Source organism: Neovison vison, chromosome 4 (genome assembly GCF_020171115.1).
Source record: "Neovison vison isolate M4711 chromosome 4, ASM_NN_V1, whole genome shotgun sequence".
NCBI classification, from domain to species: Eukaryota; Metazoa; Chordata; class Mammalia; order Carnivora; family Mustelidae; genus Neogale; species Neogale vison.
The window spans coordinates 23,070,150-23,092,191 of NC_058094.1; the positions used below are offsets into that span (position 1 = coordinate 23,070,150).

General features: G+C 38.1%; 1 long non-coding RNA gene across 2 annotated transcripts in view; it reads left to right on the forward strand.

Moving 5' to 3' along the window:
• Positions 1–22,042, forward strand: part of LOC122904357 — a 107,252-nt gene that overhangs the window by 64,567 nt on the left and 20,643 nt on the right. For both annotated transcript variants that reach the window (XR_006384195.1, XR_006384194.1), the window contains exon 2: positions 12,408–12,528. This is a non-coding gene — a long non-coding RNA (uncharacterized LOC122904357). The remainder of the gene's footprint in view (positions 1–12,407; positions 12,529–22,042) is intronic.

Here is a 22,042-nt window from a genome sequence, read left to right on the forward strand (position 1 = left end):
ATTTTAAGCTACTGGGAATTGGGAAGTCATAACCTTGCCTAGCCTGACACAGAGACAGGCAAATCCATGTTCTGTGTTTTGATCTTACTTCTGACACATATTACTGGTTGACTTTGGACACATTACTTAATCTTTCTAAGCCTCAACTTCCTCATCTGTATTATCATCTCATTGGGAGATTATACTAATGCTAAATTCATAGGGTTGTTTTGAGAATTAAATAGGTTAATGTAGATAAAGTACTTAGGATAGAACCTTGCATATGGCAGGCATTAAGAAATGCATTTATTTTTATTAATATTTTATTAGAATCCTAGGATCTTAGTATTTGAATGCAACTTAGAAGCCGTCTACTCAAACATACTTTATTTTTCATCACTGACGGAGAATAACAGTTAGGGTTGTGACTGCTAGAGCAGGGTTCTTAGTATGTGTTACATGACTGCCACTGAAATTGTATGATAAACTTGTGCAAATAGGGTTCCTGGATTCCATCAGATTCTCAGTGGAGTTCCCCTCCAACTAAATATTGAACATCACTTCTAGAACATCTCAGCTGATTCTAAAGTTTTATAATTCTGAATACCTTGATTAAGTCAAGATTTGTTCATGAGATCCTTCTGGTATCCCTAATTAGAGAAGGAAAAAAAAAAGAAAACCTGAATTTGGCTTGACCTATTGCACATTGCCCATTCCCTTTCCAAATGGCCCTGGGTGTAATTTTTCTGGGTCAGGAGGCATCTCTTCCCTAGAGAGCAGCTGTATAACTGATGCTGGGCATTGCTTCAGAGGCATCTTCCAGCGTGGGCTCTCATGAGGCAGTCAGGATTACAGCATGCTGGGAGAACTGGGGCAACAGTATCTGGTCATAAACGGGAAGCAGAAACTGATCCTCCTAGAAGAGGTAGATAGTTATGAGACATGTCCCCATGGGGGCTGCATAACTGTGGTTCACTTCTGGAATGGTGTATAATCCAAGATGGAAAGCCTGGGACGATGAACTAATGGTCCGCCCGCTTGAGGGAATTGGGGCTGGAAGGAAAGAAGGTGCAGTAACTAGATAAGGTTTGTGATACTTGCCCTCTGGAATGACAAGAGGCAAATAGACTGAAGTCTGAGCCCTGTTGGTTTTAGAGGGTGATAAAATGGCCTTCAAGTTGCTGGGTGAAGATTATATCTATTTTTTTTTAAGATTTTATTTATTTATTTGACAGAGAGAGATCGCAAGTAGGCAGAGAAGCAGGCAGAGAGAGAGAGGAGGAAGCAGGCTCCCTGCTGAGCAGAGAGCCTGATGCAGGGCTCGATCCCAGGACCCCGGGATCATGACCTGAGCTGAAGGCAGCGGCTTAACCCACTGAGCCACCCAGGTGCCCCAAGATTTATCTATTTGAAGATAGCTATTGCTGGAGGAGGGCTGGAGACCATCTCCTGTAAGCGTTCTCTTAATTAGGCTTGTCACCTTCTTACTCCAAAAATATTTACAAAATATGAATTAGATGCCAACCACATGCTAGTTGCTCTGGATCTAAAGAAGTGAACAAAGATTAGCCCATGTTATCAAGGAACTCTGATTCTAGCTGAGAAATGGAAGCGTATTTACAGGGCAGAGGATGGCATTGAACAGTTCTGTTTTCTGACTGACATCATCTAGCATTACCTGATTTGCTCCCAGCTAGCAGTGTTCCTTATTTCTTTATTTTCCACACTCTGTGATAGCTGTTATCGTACTTTCATAAGCATGTTTTTACACATGTGGGACTTCCTTTATTCTCCCCAGTCTAAACCACTCTTTTGGGCCTGTGCTTGTTTATAGACTCCTGCTCTCATGACTCCCATCTAAAAAAAAAAAAAAAAAATCCTAAACTCGTTAAAGAAAACTAGAAAAAAAAATATCATTTTCTTTAGATGTCTTCACCTTCATTCACTTCCACTTGAAAACATAAGTGATTATGTTGCCAAGATTTTCTCTCTCCCCTTTTTTTTAAAGAGCCTCTCATCTATCCCCCTTGGGCCTTTTTTCCTTTGAGAATGTGAACCCAGGAAATTATACTCACATTTTCTCTGGACATTTAAAATCAATTCTCCTTAAAGCTAAGTCCTGCACTGATTGCCATTCACATTTAAAGAGTTAGAGTACTCCTATTCCTCCTCGTTCTTATAGGGTGCCTTACTGTTTTCCTGAGTTTTATCATTTTTTATGGCATCTTAGGTAGGCCATTCTACAAAGGAAAAACTTGAGATCTAAGATACATTCTTGGCTTTATTTCACTGACAACGCTGTCATGTATTACAAGGAGATCAAAATATATAGCTCCAGTGACCTGCCCCAATTTCTAGTTATCTGTGTTTATAAATATCCACTTCTCTTTGACACTATGGATATAGTGTTTTGAGAATGCATTCATAGGAGTCCAGCAGTGACTATGCAAAAGGAAAAATGAAAGACCTGTTCAATAAGCCTTAGCAGCACCAACTTTGGTGATAGAAGTAAGGCGGATAAGAACTTTTATGGCTCAAGTAAACGGTCACATCTAAATAATTAGTAACACATTCTCATAGTCACTTCCCAATTGGCCAAGGTATTTGTTTTTCTAATGTAGGATTCTGAAAGATTGGATATATGTGCTCTCTGGCAGATATTTGCATACATTTTTCTCTCTTCCTACCTTAGATCTGAACTTCTGTACATAGAAGACGGATCCATTTACTCTTTTCGTCTCTGTTTTTGCTCTTTGACTTACAGCCTCCTCTCATCTTTTCACCAGCTTTGGCATGACTCCTCTCTCATTCTGGGGTTTTAATTATCTTTGTCTTGCTGTTTTTGCTTGTTAGACCTCCATCTTTGTGCAACTGTGTGTCTCTTCAACAGAAGCCCTCAGATTTCTACAAAGAAGGAGGTCACATCAGATTCAGTGAAGAACCACTGGAAGCTTGTGGGGCTTGAGGTTTGAAGGGACTTTGAAACTTTTGGGGATTGTGTGTGTGTGTGTGTGTGTGTGTGTGTGTGAGTGACTTGCTGAAAGGTTTCTATTTCTAAGGGGAGAAAGCATTTCTTCACAAAAGCTCAAAAGACTGGGACATCAAATAACTCTTACAAAACATTTTGATGAGTTAAGTGTAAATGAATCAGTAACATATGGATTGAATTTCCCTTAAAATACACATGGGTTTAAAAATTAAGGGGAAAAGTGCTTGGCATAGTTCTCTTTGGGTTTGGCCAAGACTGATTCCTTTGAAAACTAGTTCAAGACATGATGCCAATCTCGAAATGCTTCTGGGTCCACACATCTCTGGTTCAAAGTGCTCTCTTCTTCAAAATCCCCTATTTCCCTGCTTTGTGTGCTATTGTCAGGACGGTGTCACCTCAGTAGTCCTAATCAGAATAACATCTAAGAATGGCAAGTTCATATAAAAGAATCTTCTCTCACGTAGGAAGTGCTAATTTGCACTTGAATGGGTACATTATGATTCATTTACTTCCCAATTTATTGAATATCTATTACATATTCGGCACCTGGATAACAAAGTTGAATCAAGTATGATTCAGCTCAGCCTCTGTGATGGTTTATTTTATGTGTCAACGTGACTAGGCCACAGGTTGCCCATATATTCGGCTAAACATTACTTCTAGGTGTATCTGTCAGAATGTTTCCAAAAAAGATTAGCATTTTAAATTATAGACTGAGTAAAGCAACTTGCTCTCCCCAGTGTGGTTGAGCTTTATTCACTAGACAAAGTGAAGCCACTGAAGATGTTTGAGCAGGGGTGTAATAAAATCAAAGTAGTGTTTTAGGAAAACTAGTCAGGTGATTTTGTATAAAATGGATCAGAAACGGGAGAGTTTGGGGATCAGGCAACCAGAAGACACTTAGAACACTTGGTTTATATAGCTTGATGTCTTGACTAATTTATTTTGCACAATAGTTTTTTATTTCCTGATGATAGATGACATTTTAGTTCTGTACCCCCCAATGCAGTTACATTTCTGTTTTAAGTTAAATCACAATTAGTGATTGTGTCATTATGATTTGTAAATATTGTTGACTTCTGAGCCAATAGTGTATCAGGATTTCATCTTTTTCTTATAAAGCATGTTTTTCTTGGAGTTTCTAATTGGGTCAGTTTTTTTACTTGCATAATTTGCTAGCCACAAATTTTAATTATTTTCAAATGTTCATCATATCAATTGTTCTATCAAATTTCCCTTTTCACTAGGGTCTTCTCTTCAAGACTCCCTAGTTGTCCATCTCCAGTCTGGACTACTTCTGTTCTTTGGCTTTATCCTGAGAATTTGGTTTTGATTCTTCTGCAATAGATTTTTACTCTTTCTTAGATTCGTACTTCCCTCTTCCCCTTTATTTCATTGCTAGAGTACATTCCTTAATAGACTTACTGAAAAAGAGAACATGTTCAAATAATTTTCTGTTTACTTGCATTTATTCATTCTAATCTGCAATTGGCTGATGGCTTGGTTGGCTTGGAATGCTTGGTTCATAATTTCCATTTCTCTCTGAATTTTGAAGGCAGCATTGCCAGTGAGAAGTCTGACGCCCTTCATATTTTGACCCTTTGTATTAAATCTGATTCTCTCTTTTTTGGAAGCTTCTCAGGTATTCCTTCACTTTTCATTGTATCTGTTGCTTCTGAGTCCATAGTTGGTCCATTTAAATTTCCTAAAATAAGCCATTTAGAAGCAAATCTAACTTGAATCTTGAGATATATACTTAAATTTGTATATAATAGAAATCTTCCATGAAGAAACAAAAAGAGGAAAAAATGAAAACTGAATAAACTATGTATCTGTCTTTTTACTTAGAATTTCTCTAACTTGTGAAATTGGAGTTTGAGATAATTTTCTCTGTTGATATTTAAGATCCATGCGATGCATAAAAAGAGGCACTGGCAGTATCTAAGAAAACACTTGCCAATATCACAGTACCACCCCACACCCCCCCAACAAACCCCGCCCTCCCCCACACTGGGCTACTACTTCTTTACAGTATTTCTAAAAATTGGAAAATATTTCAAAAATATTAAAAGTGCAACATATAATACAGGAGACACTTAGGTATTCCTTACCCGATTTTAAATGATACTATCATTTCACCATTTAGAATTTTCATGAGATAAAAATATTTTTGGTATTCTTAAACTTCTCCCTGCCTCATTACCGTCTCTCATTTTCTTTCCAGAAACAACTCTCCTCCAGTATTGGTGTCACACATTTCCTTACATGTTTTAGTACATTGCAATAAATAATCAAAGACAAATAATACGTCTTTTTCTGAGTTTATATAAAATAATTTATATAAAGATTTATATAAATACCATCATATTGTGAAATCTTTCATCACTTGATTTTTTTCATTCAACTTTGTTTTTGAATTTTACCCATAGTAATATATAGAAATAGTTTATTCATCTTAATAGTTGTAAAACATCTGGTAGAAATAATAAATCAGAGTTTATGTTTCCATTTCTCTCAGAGGACCATTGGGTAGGTTATATATTTTTGTGATTACATGCAATACTTTAGTGAACCTTTCTGCACATGTCCTCAGGAGCATAGATGTGGGGTATCTCTAGCACAATGACGCTCACACAGTAGTGTGCATTAGAACTAGGAAAGGCGGCTGTGACAACAAAGATATCTGGGCCCTACTCCCAAATTTTCTCATTCAGCAGGTGTAGGTGAGCCCAAGAATTTGAATTTGTAACAAACTTTCAGAATCATTGCTCTAGGGTTGAGCTACAGGTGAAATTTTTGGCCATTGGGTATCTATATATTTTCCACCTACCTAGTGATTTCCAAACTGCTGGGGATTTCTAAACATACAGTGTTTGCATCTATATATGCATCCACTACCAATGTATGTGTCCTTATTTCTCACTGTCTTGACAAAACTTGGTGTTGTAAGTTTTTAAAATTATTGTCAATACAAATGATATCTGTTTCATTTTATGGTTTTATGATTAATAGTGAGATTAAGCCTAATTTCCTATGTTTAATATTCATTGTTTTTCTTTTCTATAAATTCTACATCCTTTACTTCCCTCCCCTTAGGTCGACTGATTTATTTCTTTATTTTATTGCTTTGTAGAAGTTCTTTATATATTCTGGCTACTAATCCTCTATCTGATAATGGACTGCAAATCTCTTCCCTTCATCTCCTATTCTGTGATATCTCTCACTTTATTTATAATATTTTTGATGGAGAAAAGTTTGAAATATCAATGGAGTCAATGTCAGTATTTCCCTTTGTGATTTGTACATACCATTTGGTTAAGAAATCTTAACCTACCCTGATGTTGTAAAGATATATCATAGATTTATAAGCTTAAAGCTTCTAGTTTTATTTTTCACATTTAGTTTTTAGTTTATTTGGGATTAATTATATGTATTGAATAAGGTAGGAAGCTAATTTTTTTTCCAGAGGGGGTATCAGTCACTTTCTGTCATAACCAAATTTCTATTCATTTTTGCATCTGCTTCCAAGCTCCTTTGTCCATTCTATTAATCTTTTATCTATTCCAGAGCCACTTAAAAGTATTAAAAAGTACTTTTTAATTACTTAAAATGTGAAATGTCTAGAGAATATAGGGGGGTTTTTCTCACCATATTTCTTGTCTTTAAAATAAACTTATCTCTTCTTAGTTCCTCTGACAAGGTTCAATTTGTTAGGTTGGGTGAAAAATTGGGTTTACATTTACCAATTGGCTCTATCTCTTTATTTGGGATTGAAGAATTTCTCTGTAATAACATGTGCTTATTTGAACTTGATTTCTTTTTTACAAAAATTTGAGTTAGTTTTTTTTAAAAGACTATAATGCAATAGAAATAATTTGTGTGTGTGTGTGTGTGTGTGCGCGCGCACACACATAAGCATGTGCACACATGCTTGAAGGTAGAAATAAGAAGAGTATGTCAACCATGAAGTTCATAAAATTATTGGATTCAACATAAAGCCCCATTCAAACCTTTCTAGTGAGGTTGAAGAAGGATGTGTGATAAATATTTGACTCCTCTGATAGAAGGAAACATGCAAGTTTATGGTGGGAAAAAATTGTATCTTAATACCAAACACTGTCAGAAAGTTTTACAGAGAGAATTTCATAGGGAATAGTGAAAATAGTGTTCTCGATAATAATATATTACAGGTACAGAAATGCATTTCTTATGGTGGCAGTGAACAAAATTTTAATTTTATAAAAATTGATAGCAAACAGCTAATGTGACATATTCTGCCCCTTCCCATGGTCCAACTTGATTCAGGAATAGAAATGAGAATAAAGGGATCTTTAGGTAGACAAAATTTTTCTCTAACTTTGTAGTTGGCAAAGTAGGGCTCTTGGGTCCAATCCACCCTGCCACCTGTTTTTGCAAATAAAGTTTTTTGGAACACAGCCAGACTCATTTGTCTGCATATTATCTATGGCTGCTTTCCTGCTACCGGTGGCAGAGTTGAGTAGTTGTGATAAAGACCATATGGCCCGCAAGACTGAAAGTATTTACTTTCTGGCCATTTCTAGAAAATGTTTGCCATCCCCTTCTCCAAATTATCATTCCTTAAATTATTAACTTTATGTTTACTCTAGGCCTATTTTTAAATCCCACCCCTCACTTTTATAGCACCTATGAGTATAAGCCAAAGTTGTTTTGGGCACAATGGTCAAGGTGAGGCACTTGGCCAAGATGATTCATCAATGTCCTTATTCAGGAAGCAAATGTAATCTCACTCTTCCTACCCAGGAATTTCACCACCCAAAGAAAAAACAACCTAAGAACACAAAGATATCCTGCATTCTGAATTAGGGAGATTTGCTGTTTGTCTCAGCAACATACTTCTTCCTTTTTGCTCTGCTCAGAAGGTAGCTCAGCTTCTTGCCATCCACTCCTCTCTTAGTCATCTAGTCTTGGCAGTCCTTCCTGGACTCTCAGTGAGCAGGCCATAGGAATCCTGAGATGGCATCTTTTTCTTCCTCTGGACTCAAGTCCTAGTCAGCCCTATAATTTTTGCAACTTTGTTTCCATATAGACCCAGTACTGAATTCCTCTCAGCTCCCTGATGTTAAGTCATCTTTGTTAAAATTTTTTTCTTAAGGACTGGTTAACTGAACTGTCACAATTCCCAACTGGTAATATGTTCCAGTGAGAAAAGCACCGAATTTAGAGTGAGAAGTCCTGTTTTGGAATTCCTAACCTTGATACTTACCAGATGAATGACCTTGGGCAGGTTGCTTAAACTCTGAGACTCTGTTTTCTCATCTACAAAACACAGATACTAGTAATACTTGTCATCTCTACCTATTAGGATCAATGTTAGAAACAAATGAGCTATGTGAAAATAATTTATAAATTACAGAATAATGCACACATGCTCATCATCATCACCAGTTCTCAAAGGTTCCCTCAGTGGTTTTTCCTAATTTTCAAAGGCTTTTCACTTATGTTCAGGAACCAGTCCATTAATTCTCCATTGTAGCCTCTTTGCCAAAGGGCCTCATCATTGCATTAGCATCTGTCTTCTCTGGGAATGTGCTGCTTCTCCAGGCACAGCCACCCTTTACAAATCACTGTTCTAGAACCTGAATGTCTCAAAGCTGAGCTGTGTGGATTTTGGCTGTTTGAGGGTAGGGGCAGGGAGAGAATGTTCCTTTTGCCTTTCCCTAATTCCATGTTATCTCAAGGGCCTGGCCCCTAAACCCATCCTGATTGTGCTCAGAGTCGCACATACTCTTCAATGGACACTTTCTTTAATTTCTTGCCCAATTTCTTTCTCTGAGCTCAAAGCCAGAGCACAGAGCAAAAAGTGGGAAATGGGATGCAAGTGCCCCTAGATAAATACTGCCCATTATCTTTGTCTCTCCTTTCTCTCCTCCTAGGGTCCAAACCTGTGCCCTGAATTCCTTCTTTCATAAGGCTTTCTTCCTCCACCCCTTTTACTTTATCTCATTCCTCCCACCATCTAGGTGGAAGATTTGGCCTTTGGATTCGTCTCATTTTAGGACAAGGATAGGATCACTCTTTATTTAAAAATACCATCATTTGTGGGGCCCTTTATTTTTGTTTTTTCCTTCCTTAAGATATTCTCTCAAGCATGTGTATTATTTTTTCTTCCATTTCCAGTATTGTGAAGCCAGCCTAAGAATGGTCAGATTGCAAGATTGAATAGAGTCAGTGGTAGTAGAGACACTCATTAGCTGTTAGGGCAAGTACATCCACATACTAGAACTCTGCATTGGACATTGGACTAAACTTAAGATTAGATTCGAAAGAAAAAGTGAAACTTTTTTGCTCTTTGCCATTGCTTCATCTGTGAATATTTCCTCCGGGGCTCTCATAGAGGAGGCGTAACTCCGATGTCTTTAAGCCATTAATAATTCACATGGTTTACTTCTATGAACTCACAAATAAATTCCCAACAGTAGTCACTGGTCCATTTTTTTCTGCAAATGGCTAATCTCTGCATCCTGGGTTAAGCGCAATTGGGACACTTATCTAAACTTTCTTCAATTTTGAACTAACTGCTTTTTATAGAAAGGAAAAATGAGGATTACAAAAAAAAGGCTATGATATGTTTGCCAGATAAAACATAATTTGCTTTATTTTTCCCCTTTGCACCATTAAGAGATTTATTGTCTCCTATTTATTTTCAGCACTTTTCTTCATTTCTGGGAAGTCTGACCTGCCTAAATCATTATTGCATCTGAACAGAGTTTTGCAGACAGATTTCCAGTAATGGGCTCAAATAATGGGCTCTATTTGGCATTTCAATGGCCCTTTAATGGCACAGAGAAAAGCAGTGCTTCTTACATGTTTCCTGAGAAGCAAACATGAGTGGCCCCAGGGGCCTAGTGGCATAATCTGAAGCAGACCACCAGAAATTTAAAAATTCTTTGTAGTCATATGTTATAGAAAATTTGCATATCACAATAAATTTGTATTTCCTTATATATGAAAATGTCTAAATGCTTTAATTGATATTTCAGACAGAGGCGCCATTTTTATCCTGTCATACTTCTGGTTATTGTTTACTGTTAGTGAGTCCATGTAACCCTAGTCCCAGATCTGGAGGCAGGGAAACTGGATTTGAATCTCTAAACCTGGGCAGGGCACTTATCCTTTGGAATGTAGATCCTCATCTATAAAGCAGGGTGTTGTGATGTTTGAATCTGCAGTTGGGGTTCCTTTCTGTTGAGTAATTGTCCAATGTTGAGAGGGAAGGGCTGATTAGAACCAATGAGGGGGTATGAATCCTAGACCATTTTGATGATGATTAAGTGCAGACATTTTCATGAAATTTACTGTTCTCATTTTGTAAAAGTTTCAATTTATCGTATTAGTTCCTTGGAGATGCTTGTAGTATTTCTTTTCATAGACATGCTGATATTAGGAACAATTCTCATGGGAAATTTTACACCACTGCCAGCTTCAGGCTCCCAGACTCACGCCTAGTGGACCTAAATTCAACAAATACTTATCAAGGAACTTTTCTGTGTCGTTCACTTGCCAGGGACTCTGGGTCATATCAACAAATTGTGAGCTACAGTCTACACTCTCAAGGACTGGAAGTCTTTCTAATTAAAGTAAACCTACAAAGCAGTTATAAGAATTCATCAGTAATAATATAAGAATATTTATGAGTATAATATATAAGACCAGTACACATCTCTCAAGGCCCTACTTAGCATATTTCTTCTAATTTTCAAAACAACCTTGAAAGATACCAGTATTTCTGTTTTACTGGTCTGGAAACCAAGCTTCTAGTTCAAGACCATATAACATGCTGAAAAGAAGTAGATCTAATGATGTCATATGCCAGCCACCTGAGTTACTCCATGTAAATGGACTTTTCCCACGCTGATCTTTGACTTGGAATATTTGGGTCAAATGGAGGTAAGAGTAATAACCTCTCAGTTTCCAGAAGCAAAGCTGATATAAGATTTATTCTGTCAGTACCTACTGCATTGATCAAAGAGGCTTACTGCTGTAAAAAAAATAACCTTAAATTTCACTACCAGGGCTTACATTCTTCCTTGCCTCCCCTCCCCATTTCTAGCGTAATGCCTGACACACAGCCAGCTAGACAGAAGCATATGTGCTCACTAGTATCTAGTGCTACTTGACTTTCTTCATTTTCCTTTGCAATTAGATCAATCATATGGCTCTTCAGGCCAGTGGAAAGAAAAGACTGAGATGGTTTAGAATATGAAATGTCTTTCCCATTTTTTCTTTTTCCTGTGTGTCAGCCTGATGATGGCAGAATGACCCTGGGACCACAAGATGGCAGAGCCACAAGATGGAAGACACCTGGGTCTCTGACTCACTGCCTTAAGGAAAGCTTCTAAGAAAACCCTCCCAGTATGGACATCCACACTGGATTTTATAGAAGCAAAAAATAATCTTTTATTGTGTTAAGCCACTAAGGTTTTGAGTTGTTTGTTACAGGAACAAAACTGTATGACCAATACAGAAGGTACTGAATGAATGAATACTTGTTATGTGAGAGATATTCATGTGTTTCACATTAAAATCCCTTGGGAAATTTTTTTGGAAAAATCTCAAGTTCCCAGGTTACAGACCAGTTTAATCAAAGTATCTATGGGGTGGTATTCAGGAATTGATTTTTTTTTTTTTTAACTTTTTTGGTGATTCTAGTGTACAGCCAAATTTGAAAATCAGTATTTTGTATTAGTGCTATTCTAAAAAGAGTGGTTCGTGGATCTTGTTCTAAAGGTAAATTCTTATATCTCCAGATTTGTGGAATCACAAATTCCCTTGGAGTTTATGTCTTAGCAAGCTCTCTGAAGGAGTCTTAGGAATATTAAAGCTTGAGAAACACTGTTAGAACACCCTGCTCTAGTGATTCTCATGGTATTGTCCTCTGGCTATAATCAGAGTCACTTGGAAATGTTTTTTAGAGGTAGGTTCCCAGGCCAACTAAATCAGAATCTTCTGATGGAAGTGCCTGTATATCTACATCCCTACAGAATTTTCTAGGTAATTCTTAGCTTACCAGAATTCATAGTTATCAGTTACTGACACCACTGCCCTTCCTTAGAACCATGTACTTTCTTTCCCACAGTTCCTCTTTACCAACCACCCAGTCTTTCAGAGTTCTGCTCATAGGATCCAGGATGGGAAGGATGATAATTTTCTATTTTTAACCTTATATGTAGTTTCCACTTGTAGTTGCTTTAAATAGAGAACTCCTCCATAGCTTTGAACTATTTGTTTACAGATCATTAATTATTAAACATGGATGCTCTGGAGGAGAGAACTTTTCAACTTAAATGGCAAGAAATGATGTTGGCTGAAGAAAGCCAAACCTGAAAATTAGGACTCCCTAAAATAAGTAAACATACAGTTCAGTTGATAGAGCTCTAATTTCTATTGATCTTTTTAGGAATCATATCTACTGTGTGAGGAAAGCTGCCTGTGGCACCGATCTAGATGATAAATGGAGAGAAGTTAAAAGGGACAAGGAAAGGAACATTCAGAAGCAAGAGGATGACTAGAAAAAGATGGTAAGCATGTAAGGGCATTGGGCAAAGCCTGGTTGGGGAATAGTCTTTAGTCCTGGCAGATGTCTTTGCAAGTTTATGAAGAGAGAGATTGCATAATAGACCCTTTTGATTAAAGAGAAATCAATATCTCATTGTTTCCCAATTTCCTTTCTCTTTCTCTTGCTCTCTCAATACTTGGAGTTAAGTCTTCCAGTGGGTTTTGGAAGGGCGTGGTTTACATGGCTGCTTCCAGAAGCTGATTATAAAAGCTACAGATATCACAGTGTTTGTACCTGGTGGTTTTTCCCCATATTTCATGTTGTTCTTATTCCTTATTTCCTGTTTCCCACAGGAATTTGTTGAACACTAGTTCTGAGCTGGAGAGCTAGAAGTGCAAGAGGTGAATGGGAAGGTCTCTGGCATGGCCTTAAGGAAGCTTGCAGTTGACCTTTGAACAACATGGGCTTGAACTGTTTGGAGCCACTTACATGTGGATTTTTTTAGGATAAATATAATACCATACCATCCATGTACTTTTTATTCTGTATGATTTTCTTAACATTTTCTTATATCTTGTATATAATACATATAATATACAAAATATGTGCTAATTGACAATTCATGTTATGGGTAAGATTTCAGATCAACAGTAGGCTGTTAGTAGTTAAGTCTTTGGTGAGTCAAAACTTATACATGGACTTTCAGCTGTGGGAAAGGGGGTTGGTACCCCTAATCCCTGTGTTGTTCAATGGTCAACTGTTATGTGCAGGTGCTGAAGGAGAAAGGGCTCCATGCTTTGCAGGTAGGCCAGAGGAGAGCCTGGGCTGAGGAGGGAGATGGACAGATCCATTCCTCATTTCTCTGTAAACTGCAGGACACAGAAGCAGCTCACAACTTTCATTAGAACTCTCTTAGTCCACTCTTTTCTAAGTGGGAATGAGAGAGATGAGGAGTGAGAAATCCTGTATATTAGGAATGATCTGAGTGTATTCAGACACAACTATACGAAGTGGATGACCATGGCTTACATGCTGGGTAGGACAGAGCCCTGGGTCTCAGTCTTACCTGCAGATACCTTAGTATGCCAGAGAGAAGTACACTGCACCATGAGTAGGGCATCAGTTGGCTCAAATCCTGGCACACACTTGACCACAGGGCTCTAAGTCCTAGGAGGCAACCACAAATCTCAGAAAGTGACTGAAACAATTTGGCGTACTCAGGTGGTTAAGCAAAGTCACCATTTTAGAATTTAGAATTTCTAGTCTCTAGGATGAGAGATGAGAAGAAGGTAGTATGATAACTGGAAGCTTGGAATTTGGAGTCAGGTGGACCTAAATTCATACCCTCACTTTACCACTTTATCAACTGTTTGACTTTGGGCAAACTGTTTGATTTGTTAGAGCCGTTATTTCCTGCTTCCTGAAATGGTTATAATACACACATGTGTATGTAATTTGTAAGGTGATTGTGAAAAGTAAATGAGACAATATCTTTAAAAGACTTAGTAGAGTCCCTGCTGCAAGTTGAATAAACAATAATCAATATTCTCCTTCATGATAGTTGTAGTTCTCGGATCGGTAAAAATAGAAGGCAGTGGTATAGAGAAAATATGTCTGGGATACTCTGATGGTTAGAGGTACAGTGGCCAAGGCAGAGACCCAATTTCCCATAACTGATAGATCTACAACATACAAATGAAGCAGAAATTCAATTACTAGGGACCCAACCAGGGAATGGTGGCAGCTAGGGTAATTTGTTGCTGGTCTATGGCAGTGAGTTTGGGGACACTGATTGACACATCCTTCTTCAGCAAAGCATTGAGTGCCAGTGAGCCATCATGACAAGTGATCGGGTTTGGACTTAGGTTTAAAGCCAATCTCTATACTCCCACTAGCTGTGTGATAGGTTCAGGTTGCCTAACCAGTTAAAAAAAAAAAAAAAAAGATGGGGAGAGATTAAGAGCCATATCTTTCAAAGTTAAAGCAAAAATTAGAGATAGGAGCCTAGAAAGTTCTTGGTGAATGGCTGAAACTCAGAAAGTGGCAGTTGTCATTGAGCCCAGGTGGAGCTGAGCCTACACAAGGCACTCAGTTGCTCAGACATTAGGGAGAGAAGATACAGAAGCCTGAGAGGCAAGGAGGGTTGGATTACTACTTAGGAGTAACTACAAATTCGGCGTTATTTTTGTATTTTCCAGTGCTTTCCAGGGTTCTCAGTACATGTAGCAAAAATGGTCGATTACTATATAACTCTTCCTTGAATATGCAGCTTGGATTCCACACCTTGGTAAAGGCTACTTGTAGTTCTGATTATGCTTCCCTGTGCTTTCCACTGTGTTTCTGGCTTCAAAAGCCGTTCATCAGCACTGCCTCCCAAGTTCAGTTCCCAGTATATCCTATTAAGGGCACTCTACTAAAGAGCACTCTCCTGTCGTCCCCTCCCCTTTTTCTTCCTCCCTCTCTCTTTCTCCTTCCCTCTCCTCCCTCCCTCCCTTCCTTCTTTCCTTCCTTCCTTCCTTCTTTCTCTTCCCCCAACTGACACAGAGGCTTAACAGATTAACTAATTAGTAGTCCTTAATATCTTCTCCTTCTAAGGCCTGGTTCAAGTCCATGCTCTTTGATTAGCGCTATCTTTTCCATACTGTGCTAAGCTGTTTTGCATCTCAGTTCTGCTGATACTTGTTCCAGAGTGGGAGGCGAAAAGATAAAAAAAAAAAAAAAAAAAAAAAGACTTGTAAGTTTGCAAGAGCACATCATCTAGTGATAAACCTCTTCAATTGTGCCGTGTTTTCTGACTGGGCAAATATAAATGATCGATTTCCCACGCAAGCCTTTTATTTAAGAAGGGAAATATATATATATGCATATAAATACCACTGCCGGTGGGTGCTAAAGAATATGGTTTATTTCAGCAATAGGTTCTTAAAACTTGGTAGTTTTACAGAATTATTGGTGCAATAAACCCCATGGGTTTGTTACAGCATTAACTGCCCACTGTTTACTTCAAGCTGTTAATCAATATACCAGCCATTATTTGCTGGCAACTTACAGTATTTTGAGGATTATTACTAATGTTTTTAGTTACAATTTCTTTCTTGCTTTTTTTTTTTTCTTATTTTTTGGCTGTATTTAGCAGAGAGGTAGGAGTCTGTAGCTGATCAGATGTGCTCTTGCATGCAGAGTGTCACTGGGATTTAATAGGCGAGAGAAGATTTACCTAGAGAAAACATTTCTTTAAATCAACCAGCCAGAAAAATAATATCCTTCTTAATATTGAAGAAGGAAAAATGAAATGTGACTGTCTCATATAGTAGCTCTGCTGCATACATATGTTTTCTTCCTGGGTGCCTAGTGCCTAGTTTGTAAACGCCGCTGAGAATGGTAAATGGGTGATGATAAAACCAGCCTTCCACGAACCTCTGATTCTCCATAGTTCAGTTTGAAGGTATGCCATTTCTAGGACGAATTCCCCAAAGATGTGATCCTCTGAACCATGGAAGTTTTTCTTGTTTTAATGTTTGCTTTTTTTTTTTTAAACATGTGAATATTTGGCTCCACTTCTTTCCATGCACTTTGGCATGGTCTCCATTAGAATAACTTGTAGTTGATGCATAGCTTGGGGTCATGATGACTATCAAACTGCAAATCAACAGGGCAAGAAAAAAGACTTTGCAGGGGCTGCTTGCCAGAGAAGAGCTCCCGACCCTGGAATTCAAGGCTGAGGGCAACGAGTGTGAGGGCCATTTCTAGTTATGGGGGAATTTCTCCTTGAAGAATTTCTCCTTAGTTTTGCACACATGTGCTAGATTCGTGTGATGGTGTTCTCTCTCTAAATCTAGTGGGTGATTAAGTACTCTTGGAGTTGCGCTGTATTTCTTGCCTCCTCTGCCTTTTTCTTTCAAAACTAAAGTCAGGATTGCTTAAGTGGAGGAGGTGCCACAGGACAATTCAATGTCTTGTCATTCTGGAAACTGAAGTGCTACCAATTTGAATAATAATAACATTAATTAGTTGGTTTGGAAATGGGCCACTTGATGTTTCTTAGTATTGATGGCTTCTACTTTCAGTGGAGAAAAAAAGAACAATTCTGTCATGCATTTGTGGACCCCAGAATTGAAACTAAAGATGGCCAGAATGATTGTTTTTATTGTTTCCTAACTTGGCCTTTTTTTTTATTCTTCATTTTTAGGTTCAATAGCCCCAGAAGAGCTGTACCTAAGTGCTTTTAGAATACAAATTTTCATTTGTCTTAGTTGGCCATTTAACTGAAAACATTAAATAAATATTACTACTACTAATAAATTAATGATGAGTAAGTCTTAAAAGGCAGAACTAAATTGCTGCTAGAGCATTTTCTCCCCTGGCTTTCCAATTTAGAGTTAATTTTGCCAATAGGAGAGAAGATGAATAATAAAGGATGGATACCAGGCACTTAGGAAACCCACATACACATGAAAAATAATGCTTATGAAAGTACAGCATATCCATAGCTAGGAGGGCGAAAGAGTGGTGGAGGGCAGTGAAAATCTGGGTCTAATATCTTCAGTTTAGGGGTTTACTACATTCTGAAGCCAGTGCCTCAGTGTGCTTCCCAAGGGATGGAATGTGGACCCACATCAGAGGGCTAAAGGAAATGGCAGCTTGTCAAGGAGGTGGTGGAGAGTTTCTCTGTGTTGCCAGTTTGTTTCTTCAAGAGATCACCGACCCACTACACTTTTTGCAGCCTTTGGCATACTGTGCCTCAGTTTCACCATCTGTAAAAAGGCGATACTTGACACCACATGGAATCTTTGGGGGTTGCTGAGTATAACTTGATAGCTACGATCTATTATATTGAAGAGACCCCTCTTCCCTTCCCCCTACTTGGACAATCCTCCCTTATCCCAGCACAGCCCTGGAGTTAGGAGGGGCAACGGCATGTTGCGGGGGAGATAGGTACGCTTGCCGCGCTCGGCTTGTAACGCGCAGATAGTCACGTAGGCAAGGGGGGGGGTCGCCTAAGTATGTGGACCTAGTCACGTAGGCAGGATGTTTCTCTGCTGAGTAATAAGGTCCACTCCCCCTCCTCACTCCCCCTCCCCACCTTTCTCTCCGTGCGCCGGGGTCTTTCAAAGCCAATCTACAAACACCGAGTATGCCTTATATTCAAACCAGCCAATGGAAACTTTGTAACCATGCTTCTGTTTCTGTACGTATGCTTTCGCTTCCCCGTACCCCATAAAAAGGCCCTGAACAAAGGGCTGGGGCGCGAGAGTCCTCCTAAGACTTGACCGCCCGCAGGTACCTGTGTCTACTCAATAAACCTCGTGCTGTTTGCATCTGATCAGTGAACTCGGCTTGGTTTTTGGGTCCGGGGGTCTCCTCCTGAGAAGGGGTCCATTCCGGGGTGCTTGGAGCCCCGGGGGGATCTTTCAATATGATCTTAGTTTCACGAATTAATTAGGAGCTGCCTAGTTTTTATGTCATTCAGTCCTAAAGACAAGGCTAAGTTTCAGCCTTTCCATCCATCACCTTATTCTGTTATCATCCTTGAGCTCTTCTTTCCTTTTCTGCCAGGGATGTGTTTCCTTACAATGGAGCCATAACCCTTAACTGTCTCTCCAAGTACCATAAATGGTATGTCCATGTAATATCTCTTTTATCTCTTTCTGTTTCTGTTAACTGGTTAATCTAGACTCTGTTTTAATTGCACTTATATTTTGGACTCTGATGATATGAGATAAACTTAGGTACATCCTCTTTTAATCAACCAGAGATATGATTAACGTTGGCTGAGATCTTCAGCCCTTCAAAAGAGTTTTAAAAGCATTTGAGTAACTCTGCCAAAAAATGTGTTGTTAATTATCTATTCTGAGTATGTGAGATTTACTTTCTCATGCAAATTTCAACAATAAGCAGACGTACAAAGTAGGTGTGCACATTGAAAGCATGTTTTCATTTAAAAGTCTATTTTGATCATTGCCCATAATAGTTAATAGTAAGGACAACTTAAGGGAAGGTTTGGAAAAAATTTTTTACTCTTTCCTTAACCACAAATACCGCTGACTGATATGTTTGGTTATGCTGCAGCCTGTTTTATTATTTAGATTCTTCTAATCTTCACCTTTAGTTATTTATTTTTAGTATCTAACCCTTTCTTCCTACTTGTTCAGTTTCAATCAAGGATTTTCTTTTTCTTGAAATAGTCTCCCAAATAGGAAAAGCCCTTTGACTTGAAGAGCAAGAAATTAAAATAGAGCACTGAAATTAAAGGTCCACTCTCAAATTTGAGTTTAATTAAATTTTCTTACTTACTTGTAGATTGACTCTATTTTGGGTACCACAAGGAAATCTTACCAGTAAGGCTATTTTTCCTTTTCTCCAGAGCCTCTGTTTTCACCTGTTTTTTGTGTGTGAAAGTGATCTTGTGTTTTTTTGTGTGTGAAAGTGATCTTGTTTCCTCTGCATCCATAGTATTTTATTTTCTTTGCTTGTGTTCCCCTCTGGCACCCTTCACTTTATGCCTCATAGTACATAAATCAACTTTTTACTATGTTTTCTATCAAGACCCTGCTAATGTTTTTTTATTTCTACTCCTACCTGTGGCATGTATAATTTGATTGCTTGACATTTTTCCTTCTATTTCAGGTGGATTATACATATAAATGAAAGTCTGGATTTGAGTTTTCTTTTTTCATTAGAATACACATAAGTTTTACAAAAATTCTAGTATGTTTTAAATGTGCTTTCCAGAACTGTTAGAAATGAGCTTCTTTCAGGCTGTTCAGATTAAATTAATTTTTCACTGACTCCTTATTTCATACTGACGTTGCTTTTAATAAAAGCATCAGATGAAGCTAGAAATATAAGCCAACTAACTCTGTGAGGGAAACAATAGAATCATTAAAAAAAAAACAGTCATCGAGATGTCAGTTAGATATGTTCAGGGAGATTGGGAACAGGTAGTGATAGTTTCCCTTATCCTGTAAAAAAGCTCACCCCCCCCCAAATCTTCTAACATGACAAAATATTTTGAAAGTGAATTTTAACAGGAAATTACTGGAAATTGAACACTCAAAACCAATTGAAGGGGACGTGGGTGGCTCAGTTGGCTAAGCATCCGACTCTTGATTTTGGCTGAGGTCATGATTTCAGGGCTCTGAGATCAAGCCCTGTGTCAGGCTCTTTGCTCAGCGTGGAGCCTGCTAATGATTCTTTCCTTTTTCTCTCCCCCTGCCCCTCACTCCACTCTCTTTCTCTAAAAACAAAACAAAACAAAACTAATTGAAAAGCTCAGCAGTAGATTAGTTAGGTTTTTCCTTCCAAATATATAAATTCTATTTTGGAATCCTTTGGTTGCTACTGTTGGATTTTAAGTCTGTTGTGTATGGACAGAGCAAATCCTTGCTGTAAAGATGTTTTTAATGATGATAATATGAAACCATAAGACTATCTGTAGAATCAGGGAGACACAAAGAACAGATGACAGAGTTATAAATGATACACTATAAATATAGTCTTATATTCCTCTGAATGCTTTGAGGAATAGTCTTCCAATTTTATATACTGTCCCATTATAACTTGTTTTAGGATCCTTCTAACACTGAGAAAAATGGTGAACTAAAATCAACATTTAATCGGAGCAACCAGATACTCATCTCATTAGACTGCTTATCCAAATGGGACTTTTTCCAAATCTTTCAAAAACAATTCATGATAGAAGTTATGAGTATCTTAAGATAAACCATTCTCCAGCCCTACTCCTTAGTAGTCTTCTACATTTCAGAAAATGCCACCTTGGTTTCTCTAGTTGTTCCTGCCAAAATTTTTGATGTTAATCCAGGACTCCACTCTTTCTCTTGCCCTCCATATTTAATCTATTACCAAATCCTTTTTTTCTGTATCACAAATTATGTTTGGCCTCTTTATATTTCACAACTTTCCTCACTACTTGGGAATTTTAGTCCACGCCATTGTCATCATCTCCTTGGATATTTGCAACAGCTTCTTCACTGCTATGCCAGTTTTTACACTTGCCTCCTTATTTTCAAACCAGAAATCAGAATAATGTGGTTAAAAATAATTCAGGTTATGTTTGTCTTCAGCTCAAATCATTAAAAGTGTCTCCTGTCTTACTTAGAGTAAACGTCAAAGTCTTTACAAGGCCTGTATGGATCCTCTGTCTCCTCCCCTGCTGCCTCTTTGATGTGTTTCCTGTAAATCTCTCCCTCAGTCCCTCCATTCCATTCATTCTGGCCTTCTTGTTATTCCTTTAAAATGCCCAGCAAGCTCTGCTTCAGGGCCCTTGCTATTACTGTACTGCCATGGTTGGAAAAATAAAAACTCGGTTCTTTAGATTTCAAATTGAGAAATGGCTACCAGTTCTGTCATTTAGCTCTAATAGTGTAACAAACTACCCCTAGACTCACTGGCTGAAGATATCAAGCATTTATTACTATAGTTCAAAGCGCTGTGGGTCAGCCAGGTATCAACTAATCTGGGCTAATCTAGCCTGGGCACGCACTTCATCTGCAGTTCATCTGGTCTCGTCTCCACTTCAGACTGGGCTTATCTGGGTCAGTTCTAGCCCTGGCTAGTCCTTCTCACACTGATGGCAAACATATAAGAATGCAAGTAGGGATATTTTTGCAAAACTGTGTAAGTATGTGCTGTTAACTATTGTCATCTTTTTAGAATAATGTTCTTTGGATTATCAGTAGCTCTCATTTGGAAGGATGGCTCATTGGGAAAAATAAGCAAAATGGCAGCAAGCTGGGGCCTAAGTGAATGGTGGCCACAGATGCTTTTTCTTTTTGAGTGACCAAAACACTTTAAAAAGTTCTTTTCTCATCTGTGCTGCACTGCACTACCATTGGATATTTTTAAACCTTTAGCAAAATTTTTTATACAGAACAGCTTAGTGTTGTGATAATGCAAAAGTTTTAAGGAATGAAATAAAAATTGATCTACAAAACGTGTGATATGGTACAGAAAAGAAGATGGCAAAGAAAGAACACCAAACAGAGAGGGGAGATTTAGTTAGATAGAGAGCAAAGTTTGGAATGAGAGTTTAGAGAAATGAAAACTGTCAGCTTTGTATTTATACCTCCCAGGAATTCTCAGAAATTTTAGAGATTACGTTGGCCTTCTTGCCGTATGAGTGGTGGGAGTCCTGGTCATGTTTTTGAGTGTGAAAGGAGGGACTAATCCCAGAAGCTCCAGGGATTGGGGACTTCAGATTTCATATACAGCTTCAAACCATTGCATCTTTTCAAAGTTGAGATGGGAGAATTCTATGACTCTCCTAGGATCGTAGTTTTTACTGATAACTTACTGTTCTTGTCTAATTTGGGGGAGGGTTTTTATTCAAACAAAACCTTTTTCTTAGTATAACTATCCATATCTTCTCCTTGTTTGGTCTCTAGTTTTATTACTTATATGATATTCATTTTTTGGCCTACATATCTTGAATTTAATGATGCATTTAATGAAGGGCCCAGTGATTCCTAGTACTAGCAGTTTATTTATATTCATTTATAGTTGTGGCAGTTGTCCAT